This window comes from Mastigoproctus giganteus, chromosome 5, assembly GCF_048544385.1.
Source record: "Mastigoproctus giganteus isolate SK-2022 chromosome 5, ASM4854438v1, whole genome shotgun sequence".
NCBI lineage: Eukaryota > Metazoa > Arthropoda > Arachnida > Uropygi > Thelyphonidae > Mastigoproctus > Mastigoproctus giganteus.
Window position 1 is genome coordinate 79,238,133 of NC_143579.1, and position 19,768 is coordinate 79,257,900.

Below are 19,768 nucleotides of genomic sequence, written 5' to 3' on the forward strand. Positions count from 1 at the left end.
CATGTACAGTCTGTTAAACTTCAAAGAAATGCATATGGTCACTAATGTCATGAAAAAGTACTGTACCATGAAATAAAAAGTGTTTTAATAATGTATTTTACTACACTTATAGTTGTATGAAGTAAAAGTGGTGACCTGGTTTAAAGCTTATTCAGAATCTGAAGAGCTTTTCAGCTTTCTCTTCTTCAATAATACCAGTAATAAACCTTAGTGAGAATCTGGCAACTTGGACCCTCCCCCACTCCAGCGACTCAGTGATACTTTCTTCAGTGAGCTCTTGTAGTTGTCACTGGTCTCAGAGTCAATTCATATCCCTGTCACAGAGGATTTTGTTTAATTCATTTGGAAGAATGCAAAACATCTAAGTGGCACCTCAACAGAAGATGGAAGACTTCAGATTATACACTAAATGGCCAATTTATTCGGTACATCTAGTCATTTCAAGAAATAGAATACTACTTCAATAACAGCATCATGCAATATAAGGCAGGTGGGAAGATATGCAGGGATGCTGTGCATATGAAAGATTTAAGTGACTCTGAATGTGGCATTATAGTCAGTACTAGTATCTCAAAAACTGAAACATGGCTTGGTGTTTTCACATATGGGTGTATCGAGATTGATCCAATAACTGAATAACATCCAGCCAATGCTGATTCTGTGGTTGGAAACAGCTTGTTGAAGCCAGAGGCCAATGTAGGCTGATAAGACTTGTGCAGAGTAATAAAAAGGCTATATTCAGTTATGTGGTAACCAAAGAAAGATCTCAGAATGCACAACTCATTTGTACTCATTGTACCATTTGGGGGTGGGGGAATAAAAAAGATGTGGGCTCAGGAACACTGAAAAAAACGATTGGAAAAAAAAAAAAAAATGCTGCCTGGTTTGACAAATCCCAGTTCCTATTGTTTCACGCTGATGGAAAACCAGAACAGCATAAATCTGCCCAGCCAAATGTCCTGCTAATCAAAACCACTAGGGAGTTCTACCTGTACAACTTTTTGCATGTCAAGAATGCAGAAATGGTGATGAGTCCATGCCATGGACTATGGTGATAAGCAGTTGAGTCCATGCCATGATGAATTCAGGCTGTTCTGAACCTAATCACTATCAGATAGGTGTACCTAATAAAATGGCCATTCATTGTAACTGCTGATGTTTTGCAGTACTTTGCTCTCTGGTATACAACACTCCCAAAACCACTAGTTAGTTCTACCTGCACAATTTTGCATGCCAAGAATGATACTTTTATTCATCAAGCAAAGCAACTATGTTAGGTGATAATGCCAAGCACTTAATTTCCTCTTATGAGCTTTTCTATCAAAGAACATGAAGAAATGGTATCAGTGATGAACAAAGCCTTGAAATTCTCACCCAGAATGTTGGACTTCTACCTAATAATTACCAAATCTCAGGTTTCCACAGTTATAGAACCAGTCAGAAGCAATTCCTTTTGTGGATAATGTTATAGTTATGATTTATATAGCACATTAATACACAAATTTGTGTAAATACGCTGATTTATAAATGTTGTGTGAGCTGAATAAACCCTATTGCCTCTGCCTGAGATCAGCTAACAGCCCCAAGTGAAGGGGCCTTTAACCCATAAGTAGTTAAGGTAGGTTGATTAGACCCAGATCAGTTCAGTGATTTTGTGCTGTTTGTCTACTCCATCCACACAGCTAAAACTCTCAATGCCTTTCAAAAAAAATTATTTTCTCTGATTTCCCCATTTAAAATTACATAAACCTATGTTGGTTATCATAAAAACAAGAAGAATGGTGGATCAAGTATGAAACGCTACCAAACCATTTTAATTTATTCCAGTCAAAAGCAAATAGTGGGAAGTAACTTAACTAAGCTTGCTCTGAAAGAGCTATCTCAGTTGCTGGATTTTTAAAGTGTCTGTGATTTGTGCACTAACTATAGCAAATCAGCTACTGCTACTAGTGCATGGCAGGCATTTGGCACTCACATGTTAAGATTGGAATTGAAAAGAACTACACTATAATAGCTTTCGTACAGGCAAACATCGTTTTTTTGGAAAAAAAAAAAAAACTGTATACTTTCTTTCTTCAGTGTGTATTACATCTATAACAAAATTTCAAGGAAATTTATCTATTGCCCATCACGCTAAACTTACAAAAACTGATGTCAAACTATTAATTTAATTCCATTTAAACCTTATGTGCAAAAAAAAAAAAAAAAAGCACACTGTTTATAATGAATTGTTTTTTAAAATTTGTATGATTCAAAAACTTTTATATATATTTGACTTAGCTTCTAATAGATAAATTTCCTTGAAATTATGTTACAAATCTCCAAAAGCCAGATCAAATTGAATAAATATAATTACTGCAATTATTAATAAGAAATTCTGATTTTGCAAGATAGTATTACTAACCAGGAGGGATGGATCATAAATTTTTGTCTCTCCTTTTAGACCCAGTCCAAGTTCTCATGTGACTACTTTGGGGTTAAGAATTCCTTGTCTGGGAAGGAATTCAATCAGTGACAACTGCCACCTACTAACTATCAGAAATTGAAAAACAGGAGACTTTTAATAGAGATCTAGATTTAGTCATATTACTCTGGAATTGTACTACCAGACTTTTCTTCCAAAATTATGATAACTAATATATGTCGTATATTGCAGTAGTAAATTATGCATACTTTCAAAAAAATGCAATAAACTGTATTAAAATTCTTTTCTTTTTTTATTCATTCTATTGAATTACATAGTAAATGACTGAAGCAAAATCCTTATGTTCCATGAACTGGAGAGTAAAGGCAAAAATTAAGTTCACATAAATGGTGACCTCTGAGACTGTTTTTCATTTTTGAAAGAATAGCAAAAAATTGTTATACAATCAACAGAAACCACAGAGCACATATAGATGCTGCTGTTCAGATAAACAGCAGCCTGGTATACTGTAATCATAAAAATAGTTACAACAAATGTGTAAACTTCTTTTGGCACTAAGAGGCTGCTCTGCTGTGTGTGAGAGAGAGAACCTAATCTACTGTAACTTGTAATGTAGCGTTCATGCTTAACTCCTAAAGTCACTGTGACTTGACTGTGTGGCTACTATTCATGATTCCAACTAGAATCCTATATTTCAATTGTACTAACCTATCTGATATCACTAATGACAATACAAATTGTTCACTTATTATTATACTAGATAATCTAAACTACTCACCTCATTCTCAATATTTTCGTCACAGCAACCAGTGTAGATGGAGGGGAATGTTTCCCACCTCTTTTTTTTTTACTTTGCTTGGGGGGGGGATGCATTATCTCAAGTGGGAGAAATGTTTCATATTTTGAACAAACTGTAATTCAATAAAATCACACCAGTCGGTCTGCATTTTAAAGAAAGTTCTCTGATTGACATTAGAGGGATTGCTGAGGATCTAATGTCAATCCCACCATAGACAAAATTCTGAATTTCCAAAAGTTCTCTGATGTTTTACTGTTGATAAGAAATCTGAACTACTATTTTAACACAAATTTCAAAAGTTACTTGAAATTGCCCTAGTATATCAGAATTTTTTACAAATAAAAATATTGGTGGAGATGCTTCTGGTTTATTTTATATTTTTACAGATTTTACAAATAAGTTATTTTTATATAAAAACAGAAATATCAAAAGCCTCAAACTGGATTTCTTATATGCTAATTTTGGTGGCTCTTTTTAGTACCTAGCAGTAGTTGGCCACCACACTGATTTTCCATTTCTTTTGTATCCTAATGGAATCATTCCCCCTGCTCTTCACTTAAATTACCTGAATTTTCTGGGAAATAGTTAAGATGAGGGTGCAAGAAATGTACCTTAAAACTCATACTGAAACCTAGTTTCTGAACTTCTCCAGCAGGTTGCTCACAATCTGGAGTTTTGAAAGAATAGCAAAAAATTATTATACAATCAACAGAAACCACACAGCAAGCATAGATGCTGCTGTTCAGATGAACAGCAGCCTGGTCTCTGTTATCATAAAAATAGTTATAACAAATGTGTAAACTTCTCTTGCCACTGAGAAGTTTACAAATTCATTGTGAACTCTTGACACACAGTTTCCCACAAAACTGTGTACTACATTTTTATAGTCAGTTCAAGCATCTTTTCCAGTTTAGATTCTTCAAACATAGATTCTAGCAATAGCTTTCAGATTTGAGATACAACAAAAATTTCTGCTTTGATTTTTTTTTGTTATGTAAGTGAGGGGAATTTAGTGCACAATTACAGGACCTGGATGAACTGGTTCATTATCTTGATGGCCACACCTTCCTTTCCCACTGTTTGCTACTTGCTTGACTATCCCTCCTCTCACACAAAAAGAAAGGAATTTTTGCATGACCAGGTTGTTGGTTGAATAGTAGACCAATAACTTTTAAATCTCCACACACCCCCACTAGCCAATCATGATTCTTGTTCTTGTACTGAATTTTTTCTAAGAGAAGCTTAACAATTTCATAATTTTCTTTTAAGTGTGCCGAATAGGCTACAGGAATGGATGCATGTTTTTTTTTTCCATTATGAAAGAGAACTCCTTTGAGGCTTTTCTTCAATCAGAAAATAAATACCCTCTACTCTGTTGAGTGGTAGAAAATTCCAAAAAACGTTCATAACTGCAGGAATGTTGTTGCAATATATCATTGAACCTTCTTTGTAAAAATGGGGAACTAATGCTTTTTCATGATATCTATATCATGAATAGACTGTTCTCAGGGCCAGTGGATTCTTTGATTTCACTCTTGACCCTGAAAGCTCTGCAGACCTTTGGGTAGATTTAAACCTCTCATTAGATCATAAAGTTCATTTTGTGTATTTGTGGTGGTCCACAGTTAAATTTCTTCATCACAATAATTTATATCATCCTCTAGATCATAAATGTCAGATATGCAATTTGATGACACATATATTCAAGAGCAGCAACTGTTACAGCTGAAGTAATGTTCTTTGCATTATAACCTGCTACATTTAGGAATCAAAAGTAGAAGTCATTAATATGATCCTAAGGTTCCATTCATGCCATGGGAATAATAAATGTCATGACTTTCCTTTCACACATTTCCACATCTGCAAGCCCTCCACACTATATAGGGGGGTCCCTAATTTAATTCCAATATATTCAACATGTACATTTTTCACAAATGATCTTGGTTGTGTGAACAACCCAAAATATATTTGGATTGTTTACACAACCAAGAGTTGCTATTGTCAAAGACAAAGAATACGAAAATCATGTTAGAAGTGGATACTAGTTAGCATGAATGCAGCAGAAAACTTCACAAATTTATATAGCTACCTGAATTGCAGGTTTGACATATCTAAAATGCCTGAGCACATTTATACCTGTCAGTCACAAAGGGAAAAAGTATGCATATCGCATATACACGAAATATTTATTTAAGAAAACAATTCTTACTGTTTGTAAATTAGCTGTACGTGATAGATAAAAACAGTTTGGATTTTTAGAATTAGCACTAAAAATACACCCAGAAACATCATGAATTTTGGAAACATCAAAATCTATGCAGACCAGTGTTATAATATGTAGCTGATTTATTTTCACATCATTTATTTTATGTACATGAAATTTTGACCTATTCCACCTCTGGTTAAAAATGGAAAGCAGTGACCCATAATATTATGATGTTCAAATTTGATGCATTCTGTCTACTAAGAGGACTGTCATTTCCAAAGAGCACAGTACAATTTCCATCACTTATGATTCCACTAAAGATATATAATAAAAAATGTATCTTTTATTACATATTAATTATTAAAATATTTCATTGATATGTGTTAAAAACTAGATATAGAAATACATAGATAAATTTAATAAAAGATGATACACTCCAATGCATAAAACAAGAATATTTGAATAACTATTTTTATGACTTCAAAATAACCTTAAATGCATAATATTCATATAAATATATTTGTTTTGTGCAGTGGAGTGTCATCTTTATTATATTAAAAACCTAACCCTTAAACAAATATGTACATTCATTTTTCAAAGTAATTTCCCACATTAATTTGACAGATGTAATGTATGAATTGTCTTAAAATCTTCTAATAAGAGCTGCTATCTTGTAATTGTACAAAAATGAGTTATAACAGATGACATTGAAGTTACTTTGAAAATCAGAAGAGGAGATTGCACCTACTCGCCACAGTCATCTAATTTGAGCTTTATAGAGCCAAAGCTGATGGAAACTGAATAGATATATTCTGATTTGATTTTTGACAATAATTTCAAGTTACATAATCAAGCCAAATAAGAACAAATTAATATTTCAAAGTATTTGTGTACAAAACTTTATGAAGAAATCTGCAACTGGCCAATAATAGAAAATCTTGCTTGTGAAAGAGTTGAATTATTATTATTTAGTTTACTTGGACGTGGGGTAGGGATGGTCATAAATAAACCTACTAGAGGAATGTAAGTATTTTGTTTCTCAGAATTCCCTAACTGAATTTGCAGAAAGTCAGCTTGCCATGGATGGTGACAGCAGCCTGTCAACAACCTTGGCAATTAAATTTAGCTGTTGTATGAATACATTGTTAAATATATAAATTTATTTACTAACTTAAATTTGTATATTTAACAAAAATACAACATGCACGAGAGTTTTATATTACACCAATAATGTGATAAGTTTCATTGTAACTGCAATAATACACCAACCATATAACTGAAACTTTATTAAATAGGAATAATATATAGTGTAAGAACGGATCAAATTAAAATGATAAAATAAAAAATATATATAAAGAATAGCATTACATTATATGGAATAAAAGCGATAAAACAACGGTAGCTTTCAGAGGCGATTGCCTCCTTTATCCACAATAAGACTTATCATGGTACATCCTTAAATAACTGCAGGATCACGGCTCGCAGCACTGAAACTGGAAATGGCTCAGAAGCGTGCCAGATGGAAACGTTAACCCCATCCCAGAATTACAGTTTCAAAGAGAGAATGAATACGGATTCCCCTGTCTCTATTAATTGTATTATGCTCAGAAGAGCAAATCCGCAAACTCTCGAGCCATTTGTGCAAGCGGTCGACTATAACAGCACCACCAGGTGAAATTTGGTGGTCCCCCTCCCAAAAATATTCGGCCAGAGCAGATTTCCCATAATCTGCGGGCTTTACTGCATTAATATGCCTCCCCATCACAACATTCCCCACAATTCAGGCATTTAATCTCATATATGACCGCATTTGTACCTTCCATGGGTACGGGATCTTTAACCTTTGACATGACTGTGTGCAATCTTTGCACTGGTAGTTGCACGCAGCATCTGACAAGCACGTAATACTAGAGTGATTCGCTCAGTAAACTGGATAGTAGGGGATTTATGCAGTGGCAATAGGTATAAATGGCTCTCTTCATCCATGTTCTGCTTCCCGAACATATTTATCCAAGATCTTCTGGGGGTACCTGCATTTCCTGAAATCTGCCGTGATATGTTTAATCCCCTCCTTTCTATCCTCAGAGCCACTACAGTGGGAACCAGCCCTATCCAACAAAGCCTAATAACACTATTCTTGTGATTGTTGGCTTGTGCCACGTTATAAGGAGTATATTGTACATGGGTTTTCTATATACACTCATTTTTATTCTAGGGCCATCTCTATACATCAAGGAATGGGAGGATAACATCCATTTCTGCTTCCAAGGTAAACTGAGAACCTCATCCTCTCTCCCCCCTCCGTACAAAGGCGAATGTATTTTTGACATATGGGGGAAACGGACCTGTCAAAAATATTAGACTCGAGCTCCTCCATAGCTAGGTTTGCTATAACGGCATTAATTGGTGAGCCCACCGCTGCACTATGAACCTGCTTATACATGGTGGTACTGAGACATAGTTCTACCCTGCTACAAATATCTTCTATGCTCAAGGGAGTCCTGTCCCTTAAGGTGTCAGCCCTCTCCAACACCATGTTCACGCATTTCACCCAATGCTCGATGGGATGCATGTAAACAGACACCACATTGAATGACACCATGGCCTCGCCCTCTTCAATGACTTGAGCATGTATAAACTGCACAAAGTTTCCACTGTTTTTGATGGTAAAGTTCAAACATCCTATGATAGGAGATGCAATGGATTCCGGTTAATTGGGACAAATCTTAAAGAACAGAACCCAATCAAGAGAATAGCCAAAGTTTATTTCACTTAATTGGGACAACATGCCATTTAATCGGGACAGGAGACCACAGCACTCGAGATTACCCTACAATTGTCTCCGACCATACCACATGGTTCGGTCGGATTTCTGGAGGTCACGACCATAAAACAATTAGCAGTCCTGTTTATTGGGCTTTTCTGTTAGTGCTTCAATCATATAAAAAAATTAATTTTAAGAATCTGCTCTTCATTCCTATTTTTTAAGCTTCGTAACTTGTTACTCCATTCTCACTTGCGATTTGTGTGTGTGTGTGTGTGTGTGTGTGCCATGTTCTTTGTTATTGTTTGCTTATCTTTTTTACTGTTTTAAATTTTAACCCCCACCCACAAATGTCAGTGAACAGAAATGTCAACTAGTTAGTATGTACATATTAATTAAACTATGCACATGTGTAAATTTATTTTTATTTATCTTCTATGCTCATGTGGAAAATATTCTTACGATTTTCACGTATCATTTAATTTTTTAATTGGTAACATAATAAAGTCTAAATTTGCACTTAATACAGTATATCTTTACTTTCATGGCCTGTTGTTAATATTCTTTCTATTTTTTTTTCACTAATTAGAATTAAACTTTAATTCGAAAACGTGATCACAATGACCGATACTTACTACATATCGTATAGTGAATGGTACTTTACTATGGTGAGTCCACTGTAACATGATCTGATCATACAGAAAATCAATCGTAAAGCTATATTTTTAACTATTTACATGAAACTTCGCATAATTGGGGCAGCTGCTTAATTGGGCCAAAATGCACTAATCCCGATGTGTCCCAAATAACTGGAATCGAATGTATTAGTTTGGTTAGATATCTGGATAATGCATGCATAGGGCTGCCTCCAAGGATAGAAAGGAGGAGATTAAACATGTCAGAGCAGATCTCAGGAAATGTGGGTACCCTCAGAAGATCTTTAGCATTAGCATTAGCATAGGCATATGATGCAAGAAAGCAAGCTTATTCAGCATCAGCCAAAAAAAAAAAAAAAAAAACACTCCCATTTCACCCCTCCGTTCGTTCGAAATACCTGTCCAGTTGAGCTTTAAATTTGTTTAGGCTATCAACTTCAACACCAAGTGATGGAAGTCGGTTCCACCAACCAACCACCCGCTGGCCAAAGGCAAATTTCCGCACATCTATCCGACATCCGTCCTTCCTCAATTTGAATTTATGCCCTCTGAGGTGATTATTCTGAGAAAGATGAAGAATCCCATTGGCATTGAGCATGCTCAAACCATTCAAAGCTTTATACACCTCTATCAGATCACCTCGCCGGTGCCTAGTCTCCAAACTCTGTAATTTGCAAAACTTAAGCCTTTCTTCGTAAGAGCAACCCTTTGTTCCATTTACTAATCTTGTTGCCCTTCTCTGTACCCGTTCCAGCAGCTCTACATCCTTCTTGAAATGAGGCCTCCAGACCTGTACACAGTACTCAAGATGTGGCCTTACCATTGCCTTATACAAGGGAATAATCACCTCCTTATCCCTGCTAGAAAAATTCCTGTATATCATTGACAAGACACCATGAGCTACTCTTGCAGCTCGTCTGCACTGCTCAGAGAACTTCATATCTGCCTGCACAATTACCCCCAGGTCCTTTTCATTCTCCACCACTGTCAGTGTAGTACCGCAGAGTTGATACGTTGCTCTGGGGTTACTGTTTCCCATATGCAGCACTTTACATTTGTCGATGTTAAACCTCGTTTGCCACCTCTCAGCCCATCTGTTCAACCTTTCCAGATCCTGTTGCAGCAGCATAGCGTCAGTATTGTCCTTAACGACCCTGCCAACCTTTGTATCATCTGCAAACTTGGACATTAAACTTGATATCCCATCATCAATATCATTCATAAACACCGAAAACAACAACGGACCCAACACTGAACCTTGAGGAACTCCACTAATAACATTAGTCCACGTTGAGCAGTGTCCATTGATTACCACTCTCTGTCTTCTGCCACTCAACCATCCCCTTATCCATAGCAGCAATTTGCCTCCAATGCCACACTGCTCCAATTTGTGCAGCAGTCTGCCATGTGCAACAGTATCAAAAGCCTTTCTAAGATCCAAATATATAATATCAAAGTTATTCCCTGCATCCAGTTCTTTTGTGACTACATCATAGTATCCAATCAAATTGGTCAGGCAAGACCTGCCCTTAACAAAACCATGCTGCGTCTGAGCTATAACTGAATTCTTGTCTAGATGATCCTGCAGTGCTTCTTTAACCAGTGCCTCCATTAATTTACCTGGAACAGAAGTTAAACTAACAGGTCTATAATTACTTGTGTCAGCCTTTGATCCTCCTTTGTGAATTGGCGTTACATTTGCACATCTCCAGTCTATGGGCACCTCCCCTGAGTCCAAAGAAGCTCTCATAATTATGGCTAGGGGTTTGCATACTTCCTTTGCTGCCTCCTTTAATATAACTGGATAGATCCCATCCACCCCAGGTGCCTTTTTTATGTTTATCCTCAACAATCTCTCCTCCACTTTCCTCTCAGTTATTACAAAATCATCCAGCTCACTGCCAATGTTTACTTTACCTACATCATTCTCCTTCCTGAATAACTCCTCATGCGTGAATGTAGATGCAAAATACTCGTTTAGATTGTTAGCCACCTGAGCAGGATCCTCAACTGTTGAACCATCAATATCCAGTGGACCAATCTGATTCATCCCTTTCCTTTTCGAGTTGAAGTATGTAAAGAACTCTTTTCTGTTTTTCTTTGCATCCTTTGCCAAGGATTTTTCATAGTCTGCCTTTGCCTGCCTAATCTCCTTTGTGACTTGGTTACAGACCAACTTATATCTATCATAGGCTTCCATGTCACCCATTAATTTGTATGTATCCCATGCATTTTTCTTCTCTGCCACATGTCTCATTAGTTCATCTGACAACCATTTAGGCCTAAACCTTGAACAATATTTCTTAGTTGGTATGTAAAGCCTGGTAGCCTCCAAGATTAGTTCCTTGAATGCTTCCCATTTTGAGTTTGCTGTTGGTAACATCATCAGTTGGTCCCACTGTATAGAATTTAAATACTGTCTCAGACCATCATAGTTGCCTTTACGAAAACAAAAACCCTTCCCTTTACCTCTGATGGTAGTTACCTCCTTGAGTAAATCCCACTTCAACACACTGTGATCACTGCCACCTAGTGGTTCATTTATCTGCAGGTTCTTAATGCATGAAGAATCACTACTGATAATCAGATCAAGAGTATTGCCAAGTCATCAACTTCTGCCAGGGGCAAAAGTTGATGACGTTGTAGAGCGGATATCATCTTTTAAGGGCACAAAAGGTGATATAGTTGTACACGTTGGCACTAATGACATTAAGAGTAGGAGACCGGCGAAATTACTTGACAAGTACAGGTCACTGATGAAAAAAAGCCGTGAATTAGGGTTGAAATTGAAAGTGTCTGCAATTCTGCCCAGACACGATAGGAGGGAGTATATGATGAGAGCCCTGTCAATCAATTCGGCCCTGGAAAGATTGTGCAGGGCTCAAGGGGTAGAATTTTTTTCAGCCTGGTCTGTACTTGTTAACAGGAGAGACTGCTTCTACAGGGATGGGATACACTTAAATAGAAAGGGTGCAAGAATGTTTGCTGATGCTATCGAGGCAATGTTAGGTGGGTCGGAAAACTGCTAGATTGGGGGGATACAAGATAGATTGCTAGATTGGGGGGAAAACTGCTAGATTGGGGGGATACAAGGACTAATAGATTAACAGTAGCCACTGGCAGAGGTGAAAGTGATTCTTGCACTGCTTCTATTGGAATGAGCCGCAGCCTGGAAAATAAGATGCAGGATATTTCAGAGACTGCTGGGAATCATTGGGGTACAAGTAAACACATGGGTTGTGTTAGGGTAGCTAAGAAAAAGAACAGGTGCATGTATACTTGTGTGTACACCAATGCTAGGAGTTTAGTAAATAAATTTGATGAATTTGAGGTATTGCTCAAAACATCAAAGGCAGATATTGTGGGGATTTCAGAGACGTGGTGTCACACAGATATAAGAAATGCAGAACTGGAATTTGGGGAGTACAATGTGTACAGAAAGGATAGACAGGATAGGAAGGGAGGAGGGGTTATGCTATTAATTAAGAAACACATAAAATCCAAGGAAGTGAAGCCAGTCGACATCGCTGGACAGTGCAGTGTCGAGTCAGTTTGGTGTGACATAAGCATTGGGAGATCAAAATTGAGAGTAGGAGTGTGCTATAGGCCTAATGACTCTGATGAGTATAATAAGAAACTGTTCGGAGAAATAGAGTGGGCCAGTAAATCAGAGAGTCTTATAATGGGGGATTTTAATTTCCCAGATATTGACTGGAATTTGGGGGCTGGTCACTCACACAGTAGCAAGGCTTTTGTGGATTTATTGGATGATTGTTTTCTACATCAGCATGTTCGGGAGGCAACTAGAGGGAGTAATACTCTTGATTTGATTATCAGTAGTGATTCTTCATGCATTCAGAATCTGCAGATAAATGAACCACTTGGTGGCAGTGATCACAGTGTGCTGAAGTGGGAGTTACTCAAAGAGGTAACTACCATTAGGGGTAAAGGGAAGGGGTATTGCTTTCGTAAAGGCGACTACAATGGACTGAGACAGTATTTAAATTCTATACAGTGGGATCAACTGATGATATTGCCAACAGCAAATTCAAAATGGGAAGCATTCAAAGAACTTATCGTGGAAGCTACTAGGCTTTACATACCAACTAAGAAATATTGTTCAAGGTTTAGGCCTAAATGGTTGTCAGATGAACTAATGAGGCATATGGCAGAGAAGAAAAATGCATGGGATACATACAAATTAACACGTGACACGGATGCCTATGATAGATACAAGTTGATCTGTAACCAAGTTACAAAGGAGGTTAGGCAGGCGAAGGCAGATTACGAGAGATCCTTGGCAAGGGATGCGAAGAAAAACAGCAAAGAGTTCTTTACTTATGTAAACTCTAGAAGGAAGGGGATGAATCAGATTGGTCCACTTGAGATCGATGGGTCAACTGTTGATGACCCTGCTCGGGTAGCTAACAAACTAAATGAATATTTTGCATCGACATTCACACATGAGGAGTTATTCAGCGAGGGGAATGCCAGAGGTGTATTCAACTCTAGCAGTAAGCTAGAGAATCTTGTAATAACTGAGAGCAAAGTGGAGGAGAAATTGTTGAAGATAAACACAAGAAAGGCACCTGGGGTGGATGGGATCTATCCAGTTATATTAAAGGAGGCAGCAAAGGAGGTAAGCAAACCCTTAGCCATAATTATGAGAGCTTCCTTGGACTCAGGGGAGGTACCCATTGACTGGAGATGTGCAAATGTGACCCCAATTCACAAAGGGGGATCAAAGGCTGACACAAGTAATTATAGACCTGTGAGTTTAACTTCCGTTCCCGGAAAATTAATGGAGGCACTGGTGAAAGAAGCACTGCAGGATCATCTAGACAAGACTTCAGTTATAGCTAGGACACAGCATGGTTTTGTTAAGGGGAAGTCTTGCCTGACCAATTTGATTGGATACTATGATGCAGTCACAAAAGAACTGGATGCAGGGAATAACTTTGATATTATATACTTGGATCTTAGAAAGGCTTTTGATACTGTTGCACATGGAAGACTGCTGCACAAATTGGAGCAGTGTGGCATTGGAGGCAAGTTGCTGCTATGGATAAAGGGGTGGTTGAGGGGGAGAAGACAGAGAGTGGTAATCAATGGACACTGCTCATCGTGGACTAATGTTATTAGTGGAGTCCCTCAGGGTTCAGTATTGGGGCCTTTATTGTTTTCTGTATTTATAAATGATATTGATGATGGTATATCAGGCTTAATGTCCAAGTTTGCAGACGATACAAAGGTTGGCAGGGTTGTCAAGGACACTACTGACACTATGCTGCTGCAACAGGATTTGGAAAGGTTGAGCAGATGGGCTTCGAGGTGGCAAATGAAGTTTAACATTGACAAATGTAAAGTACTACATATGGGAAACAGCAACCCCAGAGCAACGTATCAACTCTGTGGTACTACACTGACAGTGGTAGAGAATGAAAGGGACCTGGGGGTGGTGGTGCAGGCAGATATGAAGTTCTCTGAGCAGTGCAGACGAGCTGCAAGAGTAGCTCATGGTGTATTGTCAATGATATATAGAAATTTTTCTAGCAGGGATAAGGAGGTGATTATTCCCTTGTATAAGGCAATGGTCAGGCCACACCTAGAGTACTGTATACAGGCCTGGAGGCCTCATTTCAGGAAGGATGTAGAGCTGCTGGAACGAGTACAGAGAAGGGCAACTAGATTGGTGAATGGGACAAAGGGGTTCTCTTACGAAGAAAGGCTTAAGTTTTGCAAATTACAGTGTCTGGAAACTAGGCACCAGCGGGGTGATCTGATAGAGGTGTACAAAGCCTTGAATGGTTTGAGCATGCTCAATGCTGATGGGATTCTTCCTCTAGCTCAGAAAAATCACCTGAGAGGGCATAAATTCAAATTGAGGAAAGACAGATGTAGGATAGATGTGCGGAAATTTGCCTTTAGCCAGCGGGTGGTTGGTGGGTGGAACAGACTTCCATCCCTTGTCGTGGAAGTTGATAGCCTAAATAAGTTTAAGGCTCAGCTGGACAGGTATTTCGAACGAACAGAGGGGTGAAGTGGAAGTGGTTATTTTTATTTATTTATGTTACTTTTTTTTTTTTTTTTTTTTTTTTTTTGGCTGATGCTGCATAAGCTTGCTTTCTTGCATCAAATGCCTCTACTAATGCTAATGCTAATTGCTCCCTCTTGTTGCCTCACGAACATGCTGATGTAGAAAACAATCATCCAATAAATCCCCAAAAGCCTTGCTAGTGTGCGAGTGACCAACCCACAGATTCCAGTCAATATCTGGGAAATTAAAGTCCCCCATTATAAGACTCTCTGATTTACTTGCCCACTCTATTTCCCTGTACAATATCTTATTATACTCATCAGAGTCATTAGGCCTATAGCACACTCCTACTCTCAATTTTGATTTCCCTATGCTTATGTCACACCAAACTGACTCGACACTGCCCTGTCCATCGATGTCGACTGGCTTCACGTCCTTGGACTTTATGTGTTTCTTAATTAATAGCATAACCCCTCCTCCCCTCCTGTCCTGTCTATCCTTTCTATACACATTGTATTCCCCAAATTCCAGTTCCGCATTACTTATATCTGTGTGACACCACGTCTCTGATATCCCAACAATATCTGCCTTTGATGTTTTGAGCAATACCTCAAATTCATCAAATTTATTTACCAAACTCCTAGCAAACTCCTATCTTGGATAAATATGTTCGGGAAGCAGAACATGGATGAAGAGAGCCATTGCAAACATCCCCTACTATCTGGGTTTAACTTAGCGAATTGCTCAAGTATTAAGTGCTTGCAGACACACTGTGTGCAACTACCAGGGCGAAAATTGCACACAGTCGAGTCAGGTTAAAGACACGACTGTGTAAGGGATCTTTAACACAGGTTAAAGACCTCACATCCATAGAAAGTACAAGTGGGATCATATATGAGATTTGATTTTTATGGTGCAAGGGCAACTAAGCCCATGATGCACCAAGTCCACAGATTAAATGCCCGGATTATGGGGAGTGCTATGTTGGTGAGACAAAACGGCATTTCAAAGATCGTATGGAGGAGCATATTAATGCAGTAAAGGCCACAGATTATAGGAAATCTGCTGTAGCCAAACATTTTTGGGAGAAGAACCACCAAATTTCACCTGGCGATACCATTATAATCAACTGTTCACAAGGATTTTGGAACCGCAGATGGCTCGAGGGTTTGTGGATTTGCTCTTCTAACCATAATACTATTAATAGAGATAGGGGAATCTGTATTCATCCTCTTTGAAAACGTAATTCTGGGATGAACGGTTCCACTTGGCTTGCTCCTGAGCCATTTCCGGTTTCAGTGCGCATGTGGAAGATACTGCCCATGCTCCTACATAACACATGCTGTGATCCTGCAGTTAAATAAGTTGGTTAATGTAGGAAGTGGATTACATTTCGGACACATCAGCAAAATAATAATTCATGATTTATAATAAAAACAACACTTCCCACATTACCGGTCTGACCCTGACTTGGCGCATTATGGCCTTAGCTGCCAATGCGCCATTAAAAACCAAACCAAACCAAACCTGTCTGACCTCTTCAATGATTTGTCTAATTCCTCCTTAAATTTATTCAAACTATCCACTTCTACAGAACCAGAAGTTTGTTTCAACAATAAAAACTACCTACTGACTGAAAGCAAATTTCTGCATATCTGTCCTGCAACCATCCTTCAATTTAAATTTATGCCCCTCGTGTTGTTGTCTGAGCAAAAGGAAGGATGCCATCAGCATTTAGCTTACTCCATTCAAAGGCTTAAACACCTGAATCAGATCTCTTTGCAAATGTCTAGTTTCCAAAATGCTGCAATTTGCAAAACTGAAGCCTTTATTGGAAAGAGTACCCTTTTGTTTCCCTTCCCAATCTCGTTGCTCTTCTCTGCACCAGTACTCAAGATGTGCCTAACCGTTCATTTATACAACAGCATAATTACCTCCTTATCTCTGATAGCAAAATTCCATGAACTGTCCTGGCAGCCTGCCTGACTGCACAATTACAACTTGAATAGCCACTTCTCAGCCCATCTGTCTAATTTTGTTTCTATGCATCTGCCGTACTGCATATTCATCCCTCCAATTTGCTTCAGCTAAAGCATACAGCATATGGATAGCCTATGTAATTATGTATGAAGAAAAGAGAAGAAACAATTTCTGGATTTCTACTGGTTCAATTTTAATATAAAATACATCTACTGAGAGTTGGGTTGCAGACATCCCAAATATTGCATTATATTTTTGTTTTTGGATGGACAAAGAAATAATAATTGCTAGATTTTTATTGGTTCAATTTTGATTAAATTTGGGATGGCTTGACAAATCTTTCTAAAAGAGCAAAATATAAAATTTCATGAAAAACCATCCACTGGCAGTTGAGTTATTACATGAGGATGGATGGACAAAAAAATAATTGCTGGATTTCTTACTGGTCCAATTTTATTTTAATGAAATTTGAGATGACTTGAAAAATCTTTCTAAAAGAGCCAAATATAGAATCTTATGAAAATCTATACACTAGGAGTCAAGCTGCACATATTGACGGAGGAACATAAGAGGCACCTTACAGATTATATGCTAAAAACCAGTACTTTGCTAACAATTGAGCAGCAGTACGCTAATAGCATAAATACAGCCTTGGTCCGAAAAGTTCCAGGGCTGATCTTATAAAAAAAAAAAAAAAAGATGATACCTACATACTAATGGCACATTTCTCCTTTGAAGTAGTCTCTTCATTGGTGTTCCAATATCAACAAAAGGTTGTTGAAGCAATTATGGAAGCCATTTTCAGAATTAGTGTTCACATACTATATCATAGCTGCTTAAATGTGTGGAATGTCCTCATAGTGATAGCCATTTGTGGTTCCTTTGAGCTGTGAGAACAGAAAGAAGTCTGGTGGTAGTAAGTCTGGTAAATATGATGAATGAGGTAAGTGACTTACTTTTTGCCAAAATTATTGGCTAGATATGTATGCATGTCTGTGTCCCAAATTTCCACATCTTAGGACACTGGCAATGGATAATCTTGTAAAAATTCTTGATTGACAGTTATGTTGCAATTTTGTAAATGATTTGTTTCTGGCCAAAATTATTGACTAGATGGTGCTCTCTGTGTGTCAATGTCCCAGATTCCCACATCTTAGGGAAGCAGTAAAGAAAAACTGAAAATAAGCACTACAGAATAATCTTGTAAAAGTCTTGATGGAACACTCCGTAAAGACTTTTATCCACTATGCCTGCAGGAACACTTCTTATACATGATCCCTTTCTATCCAAAAAGTGATCAACAAGGATTTCACTTTAAACTTTTTTCAAGGGAGGTGAAAGGATTCCAATATTTCTTGACTCTCACTTTGGAATTGTGAACTTCTGCCCGGCTTTTATAATGACCTTTTTGACCTGGGAATGAAACCACAAGATCGAATCAATCTGGATTGGAAAGAGTAGAGACATTTTTGAGCTTTCGTCTCATTATGACTGAATTAATCAGCATCCAGCAAAAGGTTCCTTGACAAAAATATACAGTTTTATTTAGGAGTTCTAAAAGTAGGGTGGTTTTCCTCTAAGTGGATTAAAAATTTATTTCTGCACATTTGTGTGAAACAAAATTTCAGTCCTGGAACTTTTAGATCATGCCTTGTATAGAGAAAAAAAAAAAGCCTAGTACTTTCTCTATAAAACTGCTAGTTAAGTCAATCTAGAAAAATACACTCAGTCACTGTGCTAAGCATTGAGGGACACTAATCCTTAAATCTCTTATGAAGAGAGGGACTAATGCATGTGGTTTTAATAAAACTGTTATCTTTAAGTGTTGTTTTAACCTAATACACATCAGCATATATGCCTGCCCTTTTCGCAATACATTTTGTAGAGATTTGAGATATAGGATCGCTATAAAAGACTATAAGCTTTAAAAAGAATTTACAGTGAATACCAGTGTTTTTGGTTATGCTAATTACGCTCCATGATTTCCCTACTGTAACTTCTTCACTATTGTGAAGAAGTAATATGACTGTATTCCTCCTTGCATCTTCTATGACTGGATCTGAGGCGATCTTTGAATTTAGATTTGATATATTTTTTTTAATAGTGTTGGTGGCATATGTGTGGTTAGAACGGATGCTTCAAGATTAATTAATTGCTCCCATTGAAACAATAACTATTTTGGTTGTAGTTCCACCTAATGTGTTGAACCTTCTGTTTCACAGAATAGAGTCACACACACCTTGAACTAATCTCTTACTTACGGTATTGTCTCCCCATAAACCAAAACTATAAGTTGGCAATCTTTGATCTTGAATTTCATTTCACTGTTATTAAAATAATATGTCTGATGCAACGCTTGGCCATTTAGTAGGTCTTTTTTTGGTAAATGATTAATATTTCAGTCATGGCTAAAAAAAAGCATTCAAACAATCTGCAGTAGATGCATGCAAGCTACCACTTTGAAAACAATTACTTGTTCAATGGCAACAGTTAAGTCATTTAAAAATATATTAATAGGAGAGAAATGGGTATGTTTTTACTACAAATTAAGGCAGAGTTCATCCAACCACAGTAACTCGAGCATTTGAAGTGACCAACCCAGGGCAATGCACATATAACCAAATTAATGTATCTCCTATAACTAATAAATGAAAGCAGACAGTGAAAATTAACTAACACCCATTTCAAGAAATGCATAGATAATGCTTACCCTGAAGATTTTATAAGAATGAAGGCATTTCATGACTGCTCTTCACCATGAGAGTTGGTCACATCTTCCCATTCTCACTTGAGGTGTTAGAGTTGTAATCAATGCATTTATGTACAGATATGACCAAAAAATGGATATACTAATACAATCAGAACAATAAGAAACTTGTTGATTCAAAGTGAAGAATTAAA

General features: G+C 37.5%; 1 protein-coding gene across 1 annotated transcript in view; it reads right to left on the minus strand.

Annotated features, from left to right (window-relative positions):
- The window catches only part of LOC150085516 (uncharacterized), a 372,167-nt gene that overhangs the window by 133,126 nt on the left and 219,273 nt on the right, over positions 1-19,768 (minus strand). The window lies entirely within an intron of this gene.